We start from the raw sequence: 20404 nt of genomic DNA, 5'->3' as shown, positions 1-20404 counted from the left end.
TGGTATCATTTTTATATAGTTTTTAGTAGTTTTTATTTAGTTTTTATTGAGTATTTATAGGTTTTAGTGTTAAATTCACATTTTTGGATTCTACTTTGAGTTTTTGTGTTTTTATACAATTTCAGGTATTTTCTGGCTGAAATTAAGGAGCTGGAGCAGAAGTCTGATTCGGAGACAGAGAAAGCACTGCAGATGCTGTCTGGATCTGACCTGCCTGCATTCGTAAGAGCTTTTCTGAAGTTAAAAAGGTCCAAATAGAGCACTCTTAACGGATATGGAAAGTTGACTTCCAGAGCTTTCCAGCAATATATAATAGTCCATACTTTGATTCGAATTAAAAGGCCCAAAACTAGTATCCAACGCCAGCTATCTGCCCCCTTCCAGGCGTCTAGCGCCCAAAGAGTAGAGACCAATGTACAAACGCCCAAAGAGGACCCCTTAGCTGGTGTTCCACGCCTAAGGAGCCTCATAGCATGTGGATCTTATCAAAGCTTAGCCCAAACACTTACCAAGTGGGCTCCAGAAGTAGATTTTAGTACTAAATAGACTATTTTACCCTTGCTAGTCATCTGTTTAGTATTTAAAGTGTATTTTACAGACCTCTTAGGAGGGACACATACTATTCAGCCTATTTTCATTTTACATTGTATTTTCCTTTCAGTATGAGTTTCTAAACCTCCTAGGTTGAGGAGAGGAGCCTTGCTAAGTCCCATGAATTAATAAAAGTACTACTATTTCTCTTCGATCTGTGTTTGATTAATTCTAATAAAATTACTACTGTTTTCGTGGTGAATAGGATGATCTAACCAATTAGCTTTGTTCATCACATTAAGATGAACATGTCTGACAAACACCCGCGTTTACTTGGGTCAGAATGCGTCTTTCACCTGACAAGAACGACCAACAGCTTGAATATACATCTCTCAGACGGTTAATCCATGACTTCATTGGGGACTTCTTGAGACATCAGTTCAGCCAATTTTCGGGGAGATTAGGATCTCTGTGGTAGAGGCTAGAACCCAAAGATGCATCATTCTCTGATCCAGAAGATTTGACCTTATCTGTGGCGTTTTTAATAGGATCATAAAGGAGAATGGACTGTACGTGTTTCACCTTTAAGTAGAGATGGATCCACACTAAACCTGGAGTTCAGATCTGGAGGAGTATTGGTAGCTGCTCAAACCAGTGTCAATCACATAACCTGCCATTGAAGAAATCACTCACAAGCAAAGAGAGCAGCAGTACCAGAGTTAATTCAGAAAGGCAAAACAACTCCAACTCTCAACTCTATTCCTATCATTTAATTCAATTGGTTTTACCCCTTTCGCATATTACTTTTACAACTCTATATATGACATATAATCATTCAAAGTTTACACAACAACCTTCTGATTTTGCCTGACTAAGACCTGCAAGATAACCATAGTTTGCTTCAAACTACAATCCTCGTGGGATCAACCCTGACTCGCTCAGATATTACTTGGACGACCCAGTGCACTTGCTGGTACTGCCTGTACGGAAGTGTGGGATTTGCATACATGCACCAATATCCCTCTTCGAAGATTCATACTCCTTAGTGTCTGTGCATTCTTATTTTCTTATTCTTAAAATCTTATTGAAGTTCAACATGTTTCCTAATTAGATTTTAGTTATGTGCGATAATCTACCATGAGAAACAATTTCAAAGGCTAATTTTAGCCACAGAACTCAATTTAGTGACTAATTTTAGTCACGACAAATTGATTTTGCCACTACTATTAATACGTGGGAAAAATACTATGGCAAACTTTTGTTTTTCTTGTAGTGTAATGTGATAAGCTTGGAGTAGTTGATTATAAGGTAGTTGTATGTGAATTAGTGGTGATGGTTGTAGTCTACATATTTGTGAAATATTAATTGTGTGGTGATTTGTTAGTATTTTTTAAAATTATAGGTGTGCGTTGATTTTTGGGATATGGAGCCGTCAGATAGCAATTTTTTTGGAACACACTTCGATGAGTGGTTCCTGATGACCAAAATTCACTCCCCTTATAAAATGATGAATATGCTCTTTGGCAAGTGTACCAAAGTATTGTCAAGTAATAACCCACAGTGAAGTGGGATCATTGATGAGCGGATAATTTATACGCTTTTTGGCATTGTTTTTATATAGTTTTTAGTATGATTTAGTTAGTTTTTAGTATATTTTTATTAGTTTTTAAGCAAAATTAACATTTCTGGACTTTACTATGAGTTTATGTATTTTTCTGTGATTTCAGGTATTTTCTGGCTGAAATTGAGGGACCTGAGCAAAAATCTAATTCAGAGGTTGACAAAGGACTACAGATGCTGTTGGAATCTGACCTCCCTGCACTTAAAGTGGATTTTCTGGGGCTACAGAACTCCAAATGGCGCGCTCTCAATTGCTTTGGAAAGTAGACATCCAGGGCTTTCCAGAAATATATGATAGTCTATACTTTGTGTGAGTTTTGACGACGCAAAATGGTGTCAAAACGCCAGCTCTCTGCCATTTTCTGGCGTCAAAACGCCAGAACTGGCATAAAAGTTGGAGTTAAACGCCCAAACTGGCATCAAAGCTGGTGTTTAACTCCAAGTAAGACCTCTACACGTGTAAAGCTCAATGCTCAGCCCAAGCACACACCAAGTGGGCCAAGAAGTGGATTTCTGCATCATTTACCTATTTTTGTAAACCCTAGTAGCTAGTTTCATTATAAATAAGACCTTTTACTATTGTATTTTCATCTTCGGATCATATAGAGATTCTGGATGATACATTTTCATATTTGGGGAGGCTGGCCATTCGGCCATGCCTGGACCTCCAGACCACTTATGTATTTTCAATGGTGGAGTTTCTACGCACCATAGATTAAGGTGTGGAGCTCTGCTGTTCCTCGAGTATTAATGCAATTACTACTATTTTCTATTCAATTCAAGCTTATTCTTGTTCTAATATATTCACTCGCACTTCAACCTGATGAATGTGATGATCGGTAACACTCATCATCATTCTCACCTATGAACGCGTGACTGACAACCACTTCCGTTCTACTTAAGATTGAGCGTGTATCTCTTGGACTCCTGATCCATGCGTTTGATTACCTCTCCTGACAATAGAGCCTTCAATTCCGTGAGATCAGAGTCTTCGTGGTATAAGCTAGAATCCATTGGCAGCATTCTTGAGATCCAGAAAGTCTAAACCTTGTCTGTGGTATTCCGAGTAGGATCTAGGATGGGATGACTGTGACGAGCTTCAAACTTGCGACTGTAGGGCATGGTGACAGACGCAAAAGGATAGTAAATCCTATTCCTACATGATCGAGAACCGACAGATGATTAGTCCTACGTAACCCGTAGTTGGACCATTTTCACTGAGAAGACGGGAGGTACCCATTGACGCCGGTGAAACCCAATATACAGCTTGCCATAGAAAGGAGTATGAAGGATTGGATGAAGGCAGTAGGAAAGCAGAGATTCAAGAGGGATAAAGCATCTCCATACACTTATCAAAAATTCCCACCAATGATTTACATAAGTATCTCTATCTTTATTTTATGTTTTACTTATCTTTTAATTATTAAAAACTCTATAAACATTTGAATCTGCCTGACTGAGATTTACAAGGTGACCATAGCTTGCTTCAAGCCGACAATCTCCGTGGGATCGACCCTTACTCACGTAAGGTTTATTACTTGGACGACCCAGTGCACTTGCTGGTTAGTTGTGCGAAGTTGTGAAAAAGAGTTGAGATTACAATTGTGCGTACCAAGTTGTTGGCACCATTGTGTATCACAATTTCGTGCACCAAGTTTTGGCGCCGTTGCCGGGGATTGTTCGAATTTGGACAACTGACGGTTCATCTTGTTGCTCAGATTAGGAAATTTTCTTCTTGTTTCAACCTTTATTTTATTTTCAAAAAGTTTTCAAAAATCTTTCAAAATTTTTTTCTTCTTTTTCATTTTCTCTAAAAATAATTTTCGAAAACTCCAAAAAAAATTCATAAAATCATAAAAACTCAAAAATATTTCATGGTTCTTGTTTGAATCTAGGGCCAAATTTTATGTTTGGTGTCAATTGCATGATTTTAATTGTCTTGCAATTTTTGAAACACATGCATTGTGTTCTTGATGATCTTCAAGTCGTTCTTGACGAATTGCCTTGTTTGGTCTTCATGATTTATTGATTTGCACTGCATGATGTTCTACATATGCATTCTTGCATTCATATGGCCCAAACATGAGAAAGTTCTAAGTTTGGTGTCCTCCATGTTTTCTTTCATTAAGAAAACTGAGTTCTTGATGTTCATCTTGATCTTCAAGATTGTTCTTGGTGTTCATCTTGCCGTTCATAATGTTCTTGCATATATCTTGTGTTTTGTTCCAAGAATTATATGTTTCGACTCATTTTGTTGTTTTTCAAAACTGAAAACATATCTTCTTGAATAAAGGATTTAGCAAAATGAAGATCCAAGAACATAAAGCAGAGGAATTACAGGGAAAAAGCTGGGCATTCAAAACGCCCAGTGAAGAAGGAAAACTGGCATTTAAACGCCAGCCAAGGTACTTGGCTGCTGGGTGTTTAAATGCCCAAACCATGCAGCAATTGGGCGTTAGACGCCCAAAACATGCAGCTCCTGGGCGTTTAACGCCAGGATGGCACAATGAGAGGAATTTTGTTTTCAAATCAAATCTTTTTCAAATTTTCATATTTTTTTCAAAATCAAATCTTTTTCAAATCAAATATTTTCAATCATATCTTTTTCAAAATCATATCTTTTCAATCATATCTTTTTCAAAAATCAAATCTTTTTCAAAATTTTCAAAAATCTTGATTCAAAAGTTTCAAGTTTGTTACTTTCTTGTTAAGAAAGGTTCAAAATTTGAAATTTAGAATAATATCTTTTAGTTTCTTGTTAATCAAGTTATTAATTTTAAAAATCAAATCTTTTTAATTTTTATCTTTCAATCATATCTTCAAAATAATATCTTTTTCAAATCATATCTTTTTAAAATTCTAATTTCAAAAATCTTTTTTCTAACTTCTTATCTTTTTCAAATTTATTTCTTATCTTTTTCAAAACCACTTAACTACCTTTTTCACTTCAAATTTTCGAAAACCACAACCAAATTTTCAAAATTATTTTAAATTTTCATTTTTTTAGTTATTAAATTTTTCGAAAATTTCCCCCCTCTCTCATCTTTTTCTTTTTAAACATTAACATTCCTCCTCCATTGTCAATTCGAACTCCATCTCTCTTTGTGTGTTCGAAATTTTACCTACCTCCTTCTTCTATTCTTATTTTCCTCTGACACATCAAGGGATCTCTATACTGTGACATAGAGGATTCCATATTTTCTTTGTTTTCTTCTCTTTCATATGAGTAGGAACAAAGATAAAGGCATACTTGTTGAAGCTGATCCTGAACTTAAAAGGACTCTAAAGAGGAAGCTAAGAGCAGCTAAAGCACAAAACTCTGAAGAGGTCCTCACTAAAATTTTCGAAAAGGAAGCAGCAAAAGAAACAATTATAGCCGAACCAAACAACAATGCAAGGAAGATGCTTGGTGATTTTACTACACCAACTTCCAACTTCTATAGAAGAAGCATCTCAATCCTGCCATAGGAGAAAACCATTTTGTGCTAAAGCCTTAATTAGTTTCTCTACTACAACAGAACTGCAAGTTTCATGGACTTCCATCAAAAGACCATTATCAGTTCTTAACTGAGTTCTTGTAGATATGTGATACTGTTAAGACCAATGGAGTTGATCCTGAAGTCTACAAGCTTATGCTTTTCCATTTTGCTGTAAGAGACAGAGCTAGAACATGGTTGGACTCACAACCTAGAGATAGCCAAGTTCTTTCCTCCTCAAAAGTTGAGCAAGCTTAGAGTGGATGTTCAGACCTTCAAACAAAAAGATAGTGAGTCCCTCTATGAAGCTTGGGAAAGATACAAGCAGCTGACTAAAAGGTATCCTTCTGACATGCTTTTAGAATGGACCACATTAGATATATTCTATGATGGTCTGTCTGAATTTTCCAAGATGTCACTGGACCACTCTGCAGGTGGATCCATTCACCTAAAGAAAATGCCTACAGAAGCTCAGGAACCTATTGAAATGGTTGCAAATAACCAGTTCATGTATACCTCTGAGAGGAATCCTATGAGTAATGGTACGCCTCAAAAGAGAGGAGTTCTTGAAATTGATGCTCTGAATACCATACTGGATCAGAACAAAATATTGACCCAACAAGTCAATATGATCTCTCAGAGTCTGAATGGATTGCAAAATGCATCCAATAGTACTAAAGAAGCATCTTCTAAAGAAAAAGCTTATGATCCTAAGAACCTTGCAATGGCAGAGGTGAATTACATGAGTAAAGCCTTTGGCAACACCTATAATCCAAATTTTTCATGGAAAAATCATCCAAATTTTTCATGGAAGGATCAACAGAAGCAAGGCTTTAATAATAACAATGGTGAAAGAAACAGGCTTAACAATAGCAAATCTTTCCCATCATCATCTCAGCAAGAGACAGAGCATTTTGAGCAGAATCCTTCTGGCTTAGCAAACATAGTCTCTGATCTATCTAAGGCCACCCTTATTTTCATGACTGAAACAAGATCCTCCATTAGAAATTTGGAGGCACAAGTGGGCCAGCTGAGTAAAAGTGTTACTGAAACTCCTCCTAGCACTCTCCCAAGCAATACAGAAGAGAATCCCAAAGGAGAGTGCAAGGCCATTGATATAATCAACATGGCCAAAACCTTAGAGGAGGAGGAAGACGTGAATCCCAATGAGGAAGACCTCTGGGAATGTCCAATGGTCAGTACGGAATTCCCTAATGAGGAACCAAAGGAATCTGAGGCTCATACAGAGACTATAGAGATTCCCTTAGACCTCCTTTTACCATTCATGAGCTCTGATGACTATTCATCTTCTGAAGAGGATGAAGACATTGTTGAAGAGCAAGTTTCCCAATATTTAGGAGCAATCATGAAGCTGAATGTCGAGCTGTTTGGTAATGAGACTTGGGAGGAAGAGCCTCCCTTGCTCACCAATGAACTGAATACATTGGTTCAACAAAATTTACCTCAAAAGAAACAGGATCCTGGTAAATTCTTAATACCCTGTACCATAGGCACCATGGCCTTTGAGAAAGCTCTGTGTGACCTGGAGTCAGGGATAAACATGATGCCCCTCTCTGTAATGGAGAGACTGGGAATCTATGAGGTACAGGCTGCCAAATTCTCATTGGAGATAACAGATAAATCTATGAAAAAGGCTTATGGACTAGTAGAGGACATGCTAGTGAATATTGAAGGCTTTTACTTCCCTGCTGATTTTATAATCCTAGACACTAAGAGGGACGAGGATGAATCCATCATCCTTGGAAGACCCTTCCTAGCCACAGCAAGATCTGTAATTGATGTTGACAGAGGAGAGTTGATCCTTCATGTGAATGAAGAATGCCTTGTAGTAAAAACTCAAAGTTCTCCATCTGTAACCATGGAGAGTAAGCATGAAGAGCTTCTTCCAATATAGAGTCAAACAAAGCCCCCACATTCAAACTCTAAGTTTGGTGTTGGGAGGCCACAGCCAAACTCTAAGTTTGGTATTAAGAGATCTCAACCATAATCTGATCATCTGTGAGGCTCCATGAGAGCTCACTGTCAAGCTATTGACATTAAAGAAACGCTTATTGGGAGGCAACCCAATTTTATTTTGATTATATCTATATAATTTTGTTTTCTTTTAGGTTGATAATCATGTGAAGTCACAAAGACAATTACAAAAATAAAGGAAAAAAAATCAAAAACAACATTGAAAACAGCACACCCTGGAGGAAAGACTTACTGGCGTTTAAACGCCAAAATAGGGCACCAGACTGGCGTTTAAACGCTAGAACAGGACAACAAACTGGCGTTTAGACACCAGAACAGGAAGAAAAATTGGCATTTAAACGCCAGAACAGGGTAGCAAACTGGCGTTTAAACGCAGAATTGCACTCTAAGGCGTTTTGAACGCACAATTGGAGCAGGGATGAGAATTTCTTGACCCTTCAGGATCTGTGGACCCCACAGAATCCCCACCAAGCACAACTCACTCTCTCTCCTCTTCACACCTTTCCACAACACTCTTCCCCAAATACCTTTCACCAATCACTTCCTTAACTCTTCCCCAAAAACCCCACCCACCTTCAAAAATTCAAACCCATTTCCATCCCAAACCCACCTAAACCTTTCGGCCACTTTCCCTATAAATACCCCCTTCACTCCTTCATTTTCACACATCACAAACACCTTCTTCCCCCCTTGGCCGAACCCTATACACCCTCCATCTCCTCCATTTTCTTCTTCTTCTACATCTTTCTTTCTTCTTTTGCTTGGGGACGAGAAAATATTTTAAGTTTGGTGTGGTAAAAGCATTGCTTTTTATTTTTCCATAACCATTTATGGCACCTAAGGCCAGAGAAGTCTCTAGAAAGAGGAAAGGGAAGGCAACTACCTCCACCTCTGAGTCATGGAAGATGGATAGATTCATCTCAAAGGTCGAGCAAGACCACTTCTATGAAGTTGTGGCCAAGAAGAAGATGATCCCTGAGGTCCCTTTTAGGCTCAAAAAGGGCGAATATCCAGAGATCCAAAGAAGAGGTTGGGAAGTTCTTGCCAACCCCATTCAACAAGTCAGAATCTTAATGGTTCAAGAGTTCTATGCAAACGCATGGATCACTAGGAACCATGATCAAAGTATGAACCCAAACCCAAAGAATTGGCTTACAATGGTTCGGGGGAAATACTTAGATTTCAGTCTGGAAAACGTGAGGCTAGCGTTCAACTTGCCAATGATGGAAGAAAACACACGCCCCTACACTAGAAAGGTCAACTTTGATCAAAGGTTGGACCAAGTCCTCATGGACATATGTGTAGAAGGAGCTCAATGGAAAAGAGACTCAAGAGGCAACCCGGTTCAATTGAGAAGACCGAATCTTAAGCCTGTGGCTAGAGGATGGTTGGAGTTTGTCCAACGCTCTATCATTCCCACTAGCAACCGATCTGAGGTAACTGTGGATCGGGCCATCATGATCCATAGTATCATGATTGGAGAGGAAGTAGAAGTTCATGAAATTATACCTCTAGAACTCTACAAGGTGGCTGACAAGTCTTCACCTTTGGCAAGATTAGTCTTTCATCATCTCATATGTCACCTTTGCTATTTAGTTGGGATTGTCATAGAGGGAGACATCCTCATTTAAGAGGACAAGCCCATCACTAAGAAGTGGATGGAGCAAACTAGAGAGCCCATTCATAGCACTCAACAAGAGCATGAGGAAGTCCCTCATCAAGAAATCCCTGAGATGCCTCAAGGGATGCAATTTCCTCCACATAATTTTTGGGAGCAACTCAACACTTCTTTGGAAAGCTTGAGTTATAGCATAGACCAATTAAGGGTGGAACACCAAGAGCACTCCATCATTCTCCATGAGATTAGAGAAGATCAAAGAGCTATGAGGGAGGAGCAACAAAGGAAAAGAAGAGACATAGAGGAGCTCAAGAGCACCATTGGTTCTTCAAGAGGAGGAAGACGCCACCCTCACTAAGGTGGACTCATTCCTTAATCTCCTTATCTATTTATTTTGCTGTTTTTCGGCTTTATGCTGTATGTTCTATCTATGTTTGCGTCTTCACTACATGATCATTAGTGTCTAGTGTCTATGTCTTAAAGCTATGAATAACTCCATGAATCCTTCACATCTCTTAAATGAAAAATGTGCTTAATTACAAAAGAACATGAAGTACTTGGATTTCAAATTTTATCTTGAAACTAGTTTAATTATTTTGATGTGGTGGCAATACTTTTTGTTCTCTAAATGAATGCTTGAACAGTGCATATTTTTTATCTTGTTGTTTATGAATGTTAAAGTTGTTGGCTCTTGAAAGAATGATGAACAAAGAGAAATGTTATTGATAATCTGAAAAATCATGAAATTGATTCTTGAAGCAAGAAAAAGCAGTGAAAAAAATGGCGAGAAAAAAAAAGGGAGAAGAGAAAAAGAAAAAGCAGGCAGAAAAAGCCAATAGCCCTTAAAACAAAAAGGCAAGGGTAAAAAGGATCCAAGGCTTTGAGCATTAATGGATAGAAGAGCCCAAGGAAATAAACTCCAAGCCTAAGCGGCTAAATCAAGCTGTCCCTAACCATGTGGTTGTGTCATGAAGGTCCAAGTGAAAAGCTTGAGACTGAGTGGTTAAAGTCGTGATCCAAAGAAAAATGAGTGTGCTTAAGAACTCTGGACACCTCTAACTGGGGACTTTAGCAAAGCTGAGTCACAATCTGAAAGGTTCACCCAGTTATGTGTCTGTGGCATTTATGTATCCGATGGTAATATTGGAAAACAAAGTGCTTAGGGTCACGACCAAGACTCATAAAGTATCTGTGTTCAAGAATCAACGTACTGAACTAGGAGAATTAATAACACTATCTAAAATTCTAAGTTCCTATAGATGCCAATCATTCTAAATTTCAAAGGAAAAAGTGAGTTGCCAAAACTGTTCAGAAGCAAAAAGCTACAAGCCCCGCTCATCTAATTAGAAGTAAGTTTCATTGATACTATGGGATTCATTGTATATTCTCTTCTTTTTATCCTATTTTGTTTTCAGTTGCTTGGGGTCAAGCAATAAGTTAAGTTTGGTGTTGTGATGAGCGGATAATTTATATGCTTTTTGGCATTGTTTTTATATAGTTTTTAGTATGATTTAGTTAGTTTTTAGTATATTTTTTTAGTTTTTAAGCAAAATTCACATTTCTGGACTTTACTATGAGTTTGTATGTTTTTCTATAATTTCAGGTATTTTCTGGCTGAAATTGAGGGACCTGAGCAAAAATCTAATTCAGAGGCTGACAAAGGACTACAGATGCTGTTGGATTCTGACCTCCCTGCACTCGAAGTGGATTTTTTGGAGCTACAGAACTCCAAATGGCGCGCTCTCAATTGCGTTGGAAAGTAGACATGCAGGGCTTTCCAGCAATATAGTCCATACTTTGCGTGAGTTTTGACAACATAAAATGGCGTCAAAATGCCAACTCTATGCCCTTTTCTGGCATCAAAACGCCAGAATTGGCATAAAAGTTGGAGTTAAATGCCCAAACTGGTACCAAAGCTGGTGTTTAACTCCAAGGAAGATCTCTACACGTGTAAAGCTCAATGCTCAGCTCAAGCACACACCAAGTGGGCCCGAAAGTGGATTTCTACATCATTTACCTATTTCTGTAAACCCTAGTAGCTAGTTTCATTATAAATATGACCTTTTACTATTGTATTTTCATCTTCGGATCATATAGAGATTCTGGATGATACATTTTCATATTTGGGGAGGCTGGCCATTCGGCCATGCGTGGACCTCCAGACCACTTATGTATTTTCAATGGTGGAGTTTCTATACACCATAGATTAAGGTGTGGAGCTCTGGTGTTCCTCGAGTATTAATGCAATTACTACTATTTTCTATTCAATTCAAGCTTATTCTTGTTCTAAGATATTCACTCGCACTTCAACCTGATGAATGTGATGATCCATGACACTCATCATCATTCTCACCTATGAACGCGTGACTGACAACCACTTCCGTTCTACTTAAGATTGAGCGTGTATCCCTTGGACTCCTGATTCATGCATTTGATTGCCTCTCCTGACAACAGAGCCTTCAATTCCTTGAGATCAGAGTCTTCGTAGTATAAGCTAGAATCCTTTGGCAGCATTCTTGAGATCCGAAAAGTCTAAACCTTGTCTGTGGTATTTGGTGCACGAAATTGTGATCATCAATGGCGCCAACAACATGCTACGCTCAATTGCAATCTCAACTCTTTATCACAACTTCGCACAACTAACCAGCAAGTGCACTGGGTCGTCCAAGTAATAAACCTTACGCGAGTAAGGGTCGATCCCACGGAGATTGTTGGTATGAAGCAAGCTATGGTCATCTTGTAAATCTCAGTCAGGCAGATTCAAATGGTTATGGAGGATTGATAATTAAAAGATAAATAAAACATAAAAAAAAGATAGAGATACTTATGTAATTCATTGGTGAGAATTTTAGATAAGCATATGGAGATGCTTTGTCCCTTCCGTCTCTCTGCTTTCCTACTGTCTTCATCCAATCCTTCTTACTCCTTTCCATGGCAAGCTGTATGTTGGGCATCACTGTTTTCAATGGCTACAGTCCCGTCCTCTCAGTGAAAATGTTCAACGCGCTCTGTCACAGCACGGCTATTCATTTGTCGGTTCTCGATCATGTCGGAATAGAATCCAGTGATTCTTTTGCGTCTGTCATTAACGCCCCACAATCACGAGTTTGAAGCTCGTCACAGTCATTCAATCCCTGAATCCTACTCGGAATACCACAGACAAGGTTTAGACTTTCTGGATTCTCAAGAATGACCGCCAATGGATTCTAGCTTATACCATGAAGATTCTGATTAAGGAATCCAAGAGATACACATTCAAGCCTTGTTTGCATGTAGAGCGGAAGTGGTTGTCAGGCATGCATTCATAAGTGAGAATGATGATGAGCGTCACATAATCATCACATTCATCAAGTTCTTGAGTGCGAATGAATATCTTAGAACAAGAATAAGCTGAATTGAATGGAAAATAGTAGTAATTGCATTGATACTTGAGGTACAGCAGAGCTCCACACCTTAATCTATGGTGTGTAGAAACTCTACCGTTGAAAATACATAAGAACAAGGTCTAGGCATGGCCGAGAGGCCAGCCCCCATGATCTAAGAACTAGACGTCCAAAGATGAAAATACAATAGCAAAAGGTCCTATTTATAGAGAACTAGTAGCTTAGGGTTTACAAAAATGAGTAAATGACGTAAAAATCCACTTCCGGGCCCACTTGGTGTGTGCTTGGGCTGAGCATTGAAGCTTTCATGTGTAAAGACTTTTCTTGGAGTTAAACGCCAGCTTTTGTGCTAGTTTGGGCGTTTAACTCCCACTTTTGTGCCAGTTCCGGCGTTAAACGCCAGAATTCTTGAGCTGACTTGGAACGCCTGTTTGGGCCATCAAATCTCGGGCACAATATGGACTATTATATATTGCTGAAAATCCCAGAATGTCTACTTTCCATCGCAATTGAAAGTGCGCCAATTGGGCTTCTGTAGCTCCAGAAAATCCACTTTGAGTGCAGGGAGGTCAGAATCCAACAGCATCTGCACTCCTTTTTCAGCCTCTGGATCAGATTTTTGCTCAGATCCCTCAATTTCAACCAGAAAATACCTGAAATCACAGAAAAACACACAAACTCATAGTAAAGTCCAGAAAAGTGAATTTTAAATAAAAACTAATAAAAATATAATAAAAACTAGCTAAAATATACTAAAAATATACTAAAAATAATGCCAAAAAGCGTATAAATTATCCGCTCATCACAACACCAAACTTAAATTGTTGCTTGTCCCCAAGCAACTGAAAATCAAATAGGATAAAAAGAAAAGAATATACAATGAATTCCAAAAACATCTATGAAGATCAGTATTAATTAGATGAGCGGGGCTTTTATCTTTTTGCCTCTGAACAGTTTTGGCATCTCACTTTATCCTTTGAAGTTCAGAATGATTGGCTTCTATAGGAACTCAGAATCCGGATAGTGTTATTGATTCTCCTTGTTAAGTATGATGATTCTTGAACACAACTACTTTATGAGTCTTGGCCGTGGCCCAAAGCACGCGGTTTTTCAGTATTACCATCGGATACATGCATGCCACAAAAGACATATGCATTGTTCAAGAGCCAACAGTTTTAACATTCATGAACAACAAATTCAAAAGACATATGCATTGTTCAAGCATACATTCAGAAAACAAAAGTATTGCCACCACATCAAAATAATTAATCTGTTATAAAATTCGAAATTCATGCATTTCTTTTTCTTTTTCAATTAAGAATATTTTTCATTTAAGAAAGGTGATGGATTCATAGGACATTCATATCTTTAAGGCATAGACACTAAGACACTAATGATCATAAGACACAAACATAAATAAAACATGATGCATAATTTTCAAAAAATAGAAAAATAAAGAACAAGGAGATTAAAGAACGGGTCCACCTTAGTGATGGCGGCTTGTTCTTCCTCTTGAAGATCTTATGGAGTGCTTGAGGTCCTCAATGTCTCTTCCTTGCCTTTGTTGCTCCTCTCTCATGATTCTTTGATCTTCTCTAATTTCATGGAGGAGGATGGAATGTTCTTGGTGCTCCACCCTTAGTTGTCCCATGTTGGAACTCAATTCTCCTAGGGAGGTGTTGATTTGCTCCCAATAGTTTTGTGGAGGAAACTCCATCCCTTGGGCATCTCAGGGATTTCATGATGAGGAATTTCCTCATGTCCATGAGTGGGATCTCTTGTTTGCTCCATCCTCTTCTTAGTGATGGGCTTGTCCTCATCAATGAGGATATCTCCCTCTATGTTAATTCCAACTGAATTACAGAGGTGACAAATGAGATGAGGGAAGGCTAACCTTGCCAAGGTAGAGGACTTGTCTGCCACCTTATAAAGTTCTTGAGATATAACCTCATGAACTTCTACTTCCTCTCCAATCATGATGCTATGAATCATGATAGTCCGGTCTATAGTAGCTTCAGACCGGTTGCTAGTGGGAATGATTGAGCGTTGGATAAACTCCAACCATCCCCTAGCCACGGGCTTGAGGTCATGCCTTCTCAGTTGAACCGGCTTTCCTCTTTAATCTCTCTTCCATTGAGCGCCCTCTTCACAAATATCTATGAGGACTTGGTCCAACCATTGATCAAAGTTGACCCTTCTAGTGTAGGGGTGTTCACCTCCTTGCATCATGGGCAAGTTGAATGCCAACCTTACGTTTTCCGGACTAAAATCTAAGCATTTCCCCCCGAACCATTGTAAGCCAATTCTTTGGGTCCGGGTTCACACTTTGATCATGGTTCTTGGTGATCCATACATTGGCATAGAACTCTTGAACCATTAAGATTCTGACTTGTTGAATGGGGTTGGTAAGAACTTCCCAACCTCTTATTCGGATCTCATGTTGGATCTCCAGATATTCACTCTTTTTGAGTTTGAAAGGAACCTCGGGGATCACCTTCTTCATGGCCACAACTTCATAGAAGTGGTCTTGATGCACCCTTGAGATGAATCTCTCCATCTCCCATGACTCGGAGGTGGAAGCTTTTGCCTTCCCTTTCCTCTTTCTAGAGGTTTCTCCGGCCTTAGGTGCCATAAATGGTTATGGAAAAACAAAAAGCAACGCTTTTACCACACCAAACTTAGATGGTTTGCTAGTCCTCGAGCAAAAGAGGAAAGAAAAGAGTAGAAGAAGAAGAAATAGAGGAGATGGAGGGGGCTTTTGTGGTTCAGCCAAGGGGGAGAAGTAGTGTTTAGGTTGTGTGAAAATGAAGGAGTGAATAAGGGTTTATATAGGGGTGGAGAGAGATGTAGGGTCGGCCATTATGGGTGGGTTTGGGAGGGAAAGTGGTTTGAATTTGGATGGTGGGGTAGGTGGAGTTTTATGAAGGATGGATGTGAGTGGTGAAAAGATTGGTGGGATTTGATAGGTGAGGGATTTTTTTTTTTGGGAAGAGGTATTGAGGTGATTGGTGAATGGGTGAAGAAGAGAGAGAGTGGTGGGGTAGGTGGGGATCCTGTGGGGTCCACAGATCCTGAGGTGTCAAGGATAGCTCATCCCTGCACCAAGTGGCATGTAAAACACCCTTTCTACCAATCCTGGCGTTAAACATCGGGCTGCTGCCCCTTTCTGGCGTTAAACGCCCAGAATGGTGCCAGACTGGGCGTTAAACGCCCATTTGCTACCCTTACTGGCGTTTAAATGCCAGCAAGCTTTTCCTCCAGGGTGTGCTGTTTTTCTTTCTATTTTTCATTCTTGTTTTTGCTTTTTCAATTATTTTTATGACATCACTTGATCATCAACCTATAGAAAACATAAAATAACAATGGAAAATAGATAAATATAACATTGGGTTGCCTCCCAACAAGCGCTTCTTTAATGTCAGTAGCTTGACAGAGGCCCCTTATAGAGCCTCACAGATGTTCAGAGTAATGTTGGAACCTCCCAACACCAAACTTAGAGTTTGAATGTGGGGGTTCAACACCAAACTTAGAGTTTGGCTGTGGGGGCTCTGTTTTATTCTGTTTTGAGAGAAGCTCTTCATGCTTCCTCTCCATGGTTACAGAGGGATATCCTTGAGCCTTAAACACAAAGGATTCTTCATTCACTTGAATGATCAATTCTCCTCTGTCAACATCAATCACAGCCTTTGCTGTGGCTAGAAAGGGTCTGCCAAGGATGATGGATTCATCCATGCACTTCCCAGTCTCTAGGACTATGAAATCAGCAGGGATGTAATGGTCTTCAATCTTTACCAGAACATCCTCTACAAGTCCATAAGCTTGTTTTCTTGAATTGTCTGCCATCTCTAGTGAGATTCTTGCAGCTTGTACCTCAAAGATCCCTAGCTTCTCCATTACAAAGAGAGGCATGAGGTTTATGCTTGACCCTAGGTCACACAGATCCTTCTCGAAGGTCATGGTACCTAATGTACAAGGTATTGAGAACTTCCCAGGGTCCTGTCTCTTTTGAGGTAATCTCTGCCTAGTCAAGTCATCCAGTTCTTTGATGAGCAAAGGGGGTTCATCCTCCCAAGTCTCATTACCAAATAACTTGTCATTTAGCTTCATGATTGCTCCAAGGTACTTAGCAACTTGCTCTTCAGTGACATCTTCATCCTCTTCAGAGGAAGAATACTCACCAGAGCTCATGAATGGCAGAAGTAAATCCAATGGGATCTCTATGGTCTCAGTGTGAGCCTTAGATTCCCATGGTTCCTCATTAAGGAAGTCATTGGAGGCCAGTGGACGTCCATTGAGGTCTTCCTCAGTGGCGATCACTGCCTCTTTCTCCTCTCCAAATTCGACCATGTTGATGGCCTTACACTCTCCTTTTGGATTCTCTTCTGTATTGCTTGGAAGAGTACTAGGAGGGAGTTCAGTAACTTTCTTACTTAGCTGACCTACTTGTGCCTCCAAGTTTCTAATGGAGGACCTTGTTTCAGTCATGAAACTTTGAGTGGTTTTGATTAGATCAGAGACCATAGTTGCTAAGTCAGAGTGGCTCTGCTTAGAATTCTTTGTCTGTTGCTGAGAAGATGATGGAAAAGGCTTGCTATTGCTAAACCTTTTTCTTCCACCATTATTGTTGTCAAAACCTTGTTGAGGTCTCTATTGATCCTCCATGAGAGATTTGGATGATTTCTCCATGAAGGATTATAGGTGTTTCCATAGGGTTCTCCCATGTAATTCACCTCTTCCATTGATGGGTTCTCAGGATCATAAGCTTCTTCTTCAGATGAAGCGTCCTTAGTACTGCCTAGTGCAGCTTGCATTCTAGACAGACTTTTAGAAATCATATTGACTTGCTGAGTCAATATTTTGTTCTGAGCCAATATGGCATTCAGAGTATCAATCTCAAGAACTCCTTTCTTCTGATTCGTCCCATTGTTCACAGGATTCCTTTTAGAAGTGTACATGAATTGGTTATTTGCAACCATTTCAATGAGTTCTTGAGCTTCTGTAGGCGTCTTCTTTAGATGAAGAGATCCTCCAGCAGAGCTGTCCAATGACATCTTGGACAGTTCAGACAGACCATCATAGAAGATACCTATGATGCTCCATTCAGAAAGCATGTCAGAAGGACACTTTCTGATCAATTGTTTGTATCTTTCCCAAGCTTCATAGAGGGATTCACCTTCCTTCTGTCTGAAGGTTTGGACTTTCATTCTAAGCTTACTCAATTTTTGAGGTGGAAAAAACTTTGCCAAGAAGGCATTGACTAGCTTTTCCCAAGAGTTCAGGCTTTCTTTAGGTTGTGAGTCCAACCATATCCTAGCTCTGTCTCTTACAGCAAAAGGGAATAGCATAAGTCTGTAGACCTCAGAGTCAACCCCATTGGTCTTGACAGTGTCACATATTTGTAAGAATTCAGCCAAAAATTGATGAGGATCTTCCAATAGAAGTCCATGGAACTTGCAATTCTGTTGCATTAGAGAAACTAATTGAGGCTTAAGCTCAAAGTTGTTTGCTCTAATGGCAGGGATAGAGATGCTTCTCCCATAGAAGTCGGGAATAGGTGCAGTAAAGTCACCCAGCACCTTCCTTGCATTGTTGGCATTGTTGTTTTTTTCGGCTGCCATATCTTCTTCTTGTTTGAAGATTTTTGTTAGGTCCTCTACAGAGAGTAGTGCTTTAGCTTCTCTTAGCTTCGCTTCAAGGTCCTTTCAGGTTCAGTGTCAGCCTCAACAAGAATGCTTTTATCTTTGCTCCTGCTCATATGAAAGAGAAGAGAACAAGAAAATATGGAATCCTCTATGTCACAGTATAGAGATTCCTTGAGATGTCAGAGGAAAAGAAGAATAGAAGGAGGAGATAGAATAAGAAGAATTCGAACTTATCAAGAGAGATAGAGTTCGAATTGTTGAAAGTGAAGGAGTGTTAGTCCTTAAATAGAAGGATGTGAGAAGAGGGGAAGAATTTTCGAAAATAAATTAAAAGATTTTGAAGAAATTTTGAAAAATTGAAGAATGATTTTCGAAAATTAAAGTTGGGAAAGAAATAAAGTGATTTTTGAAAAAGATTTTGAAATTAGAAATAAAAAAGATTGAAAATTATTTGGAAAAAGATGTGATTAAGAAGATATGATTGAAGAGTTATGGTTTTAAAAAGATATGATTGAGAAAGAATTTAAAAAGATTTGATTTTTAAAATTAATGACTTGGCTAACAAGAAATTTAATGGATATGATTCAAACATTAAACCTTTCTTAACAGAAAAGGCAACATACTTGAAATGTTGAATCAAATCATCAATTGTAGGCAAGTATTTTTGAGAATGGAAAGAAATTGATTTTGAAAATATATGATTGAAAAGATATGGTTTGAAAAAGATTTGATTTTGAAAAATTATGAAAACTTAAAAAAATTTGAATTAAAAACAAAATCTTCCCTCTTGTATCATCCTAGCGTTAAACGCCCAGAATGGTATCCATTATGGCGTTTAACACCCAAAATGCTACCCTTTTGGGTGTTAAACGCCCAGCCAGGTACCCTGGCTGGCGTTTAAATGCTAGTTTTCCTTCTTCACTGGGCGTTTTGAACGCCCAGCTTTTTCTGTGTAATTCCTCTGCTGCATGTTCTGAATCTTCAATTCTCTGTATTATTGACTTGAAAAGACACAAATTAAAAAATTTTTTTGAATTTTTAATGATGAGGAATAATCAAAATGCAACTAAAATCAAATAAACAATGCATGCAAGACACCAAACTTAGAAGTTTGTATACTATTGACACTAACAATTGAGAATGCACATGAGAAACAACAAAACACTCAAGACAAGAGAATTTAAAGATAAGAGCAAGGAAATCATCAAGAACAACTTGAAGATCAATGTAGAACATAATGCATGTAATTTTCGAAAATTAGAAGAATAAAGACATGCAATTGACACCAAACTTAAAATTAGACAGTAAACTCAAACAAGAAACATAAAATATTTTTTATTTTTATGATTTTATAAAAAAAATTTTGTGATTTTTCGAAAATTATATGGAAAAGAAAATAAAGAGATTCAAAATTTTTAATAAGAATTCCAGGAATCATGCAATGTTAGTCTAAAGCTTTAGTCTAAAGAAATTAGACATGGCTAGCCAAGCTTCAGTAGGACATTACATTCAAGAGCTAAATTGATGAGAATCAATCAGCTTTGGTGATGATGAAAACATCATCTGAAACTCTAGAATTCATTCTTAAGAACTCTGAAGAACAAAATAAAATAAAATTACCTAATATAAGCAACAAGATGAACCGTTAGTTGTCCAAACTCGAACAATCCCCGGCAACGGTGCCAAAAACGTGGTGCACGAAATTGTGATCATCAATGGCGCCATCAACATGGTACGCTCAATTGCAATCTCAACTCTTTATCACAACTTCGCACAACTAACCAGCAAGTGCACTGAGTCGTCCAAGTAATAAACTTACGCGAGTAAGGGTCGATCCCACGGAGATTGTTGGTATGAAGCAAGCTATGGTCATCTTGTAAATCTCAGTCAGGCATATTCAAATGGTTATGGAGGATGGATAATTAAAAGATGAATAAAACATAAAATAAAGATAGAGATACTTATGTAATTCATTGGTGAGAATTTCAGATAAGCGTATGGAGATGCTTTGTCCCTTCCATCTCTCTGCTTTCCTACTGTCTTCATCCAATCCTTCTTACTCCTTTCCATGGCAAGCTGTATGTTGGGCATCACCGTTGTCAATGGCTACAGTCCCGTCCTCTCAGTGAAAATGTTCAA

The 20404-nt window shown here is 38.6% G+C and overlaps 1 non-coding gene across 1 annotated transcript; it reads left to right on the top strand.

Annotated features, from left to right (window-relative positions):
• Positions 1-17728: 17728 nt before the first annotated feature.
• Positions 17729-17836, top strand: LOC112804962 (small nucleolar RNA R71). Its single transcript, XR_003203578.1, has one exon. It is a non-coding gene; the product is annotated as a small nucleolar RNA R71 (small nucleolar RNA).
• The last annotated feature ends 2568 nt before the right edge of the window (positions 17837-20404 follow it).

Source organism: Arachis hypogaea, chromosome 5 (assembly GCF_003086295.3).
Source record: "Arachis hypogaea cultivar Tifrunner chromosome 5, arahy.Tifrunner.gnm2.J5K5, whole genome shotgun sequence".
NCBI lineage: Eukaryota > Viridiplantae > Streptophyta > Magnoliopsida > Fabales > Fabaceae > Arachis > Arachis hypogaea.
The sequence above is the reverse complement of the archived record's forward strand: the minus strand, read 5'-3'. Positions and strand labels throughout refer to the sequence as shown.